Raw genomic sequence first — 1,464 nt, 5'->3', positions numbered from 1 at the left:
ACACAAGTGCCTCTCCCATGACAACCCACTAAGCCATTAACTCATTACTCCACAAATAAATTAATCCATTCACAAGGGCATAGTCATCATGATCTAATCACCATCTTAAAGGCCCCATCTTTCGATATTGCCATAGTCTGATTTCCCACCCTCTTAACACTGTTACAATGGGTTCATGCTTCAATGAGTTTTGGGGTGGCGGGACATTCAATCCACAGCATTCTACCCCTGGTCTCCTGAAATTCATATCCTTCTCGCATACAAATACATTCATCTCATTCCCATATTGCCAAATTGTGGCAGCATCAACTCAAAAAGTCCAAAGTCTCATCTGTGAAATCAAACAAGTTATCTACTTCCAAGATACGATGGGGGAACAGGAATGAGACATAAATTCTCACTCTAAAATGGAGAAATGAGCCAAAAGGAAGGGATTACAGGTCCCAAACAAGTCCAAAACCTAGCAGGATAGGCATCAAATCTCAAAGCTGAAGAATAACCTCCCTTGACTCCATGTCTGACATCCTCTGCACACTGGTGCAGGGTTGGGCTTCCAAGTCCTTGGGAAGCCTCTATCTTATGGCTTTTCTGGGCTCAGGCCATACTTCTGCTCTCCCAGGCTGGCATTGTATGCTGGTAGCTGTACAATTCTGGGGTCTCAATGGTGGTCCTGCTCCCATGGCTCCACTAGGCATGGTCTTGTTGGAGGTTCTCTGCTGCAACTCCAACCCACATTCTGCTTGGTGTTGCCCTAGTGGATACTCTCTGCAGTGACTCTGTTCCTGCAACAAATGTCTTCTTGGGCCCCCAGACTTTTCCATACATCTTTTGAAATCCGGGCAGAGGCTGCCATGCCTCCACAGCTCTTGCTTTCTGCAAGTGTACAGACTTAACATTTGTGGATGCCACCAAAGCTTCCGGCTTGCATCTTCCAAAGCAGCAAGACCAGCTACACCAGGGGCCAATTTAGCTATAGCTGGGGCAGCCAAGCTGGAATTCAGGGGCCAGCTTCTTAAGGTGGCCCTGGGCAGCGAGTCTGTGGAGGGCGCCCTGAGCCCATTCCCCAAAACCATTCTGTCTTCCTAGGCCTCTGGGGCTGTGATGGGAGGGGTAGCCTTGAAGATCTCTGAAATGCCTTCAAGGTCTTTTTTCCATTCTCTTGATGATTCCTTCCTTCTGTCCTAATCTTCTTAGCAGACAGTAGCGGGGCTACATCCTTGGTTTCCCCTTGCGAACATACTTTTTCTCTTTTTTCCATTCTCTTGATGATTCCTTCCTTCTGTCCTAATCTTCTTAGCAGACAGTAGCTGGGCTACATCCTTGGTTTCCCCTTGCGAACATACTTTTTCACTCTTTTTTTTTTTCCTTTTTGTCTTTTTTCGTGTCCGGCAACGGATCGCAACCCTCAGTGTCGCGCCCGTACCAGACCGGGACCGGCAACGGGATCGCAAACCTCGGTGTTGC

Source organism: Galeopterus variegatus, unplaced genomic scaffold (genome assembly GCF_000696425.1).
Source record: "Galeopterus variegatus unplaced genomic scaffold, G_variegatus-3.0.2 Scaffold8299, whole genome shotgun sequence".
In the NCBI taxonomy this organism is placed as follows: Eukaryota; Metazoa; Chordata; class Mammalia; order Dermoptera; family Cynocephalidae; genus Galeopterus; species Galeopterus variegatus.
The sequence above is the reverse complement of the archived record's forward strand: the minus strand, read 5'-3'. Positions refer to the sequence as shown.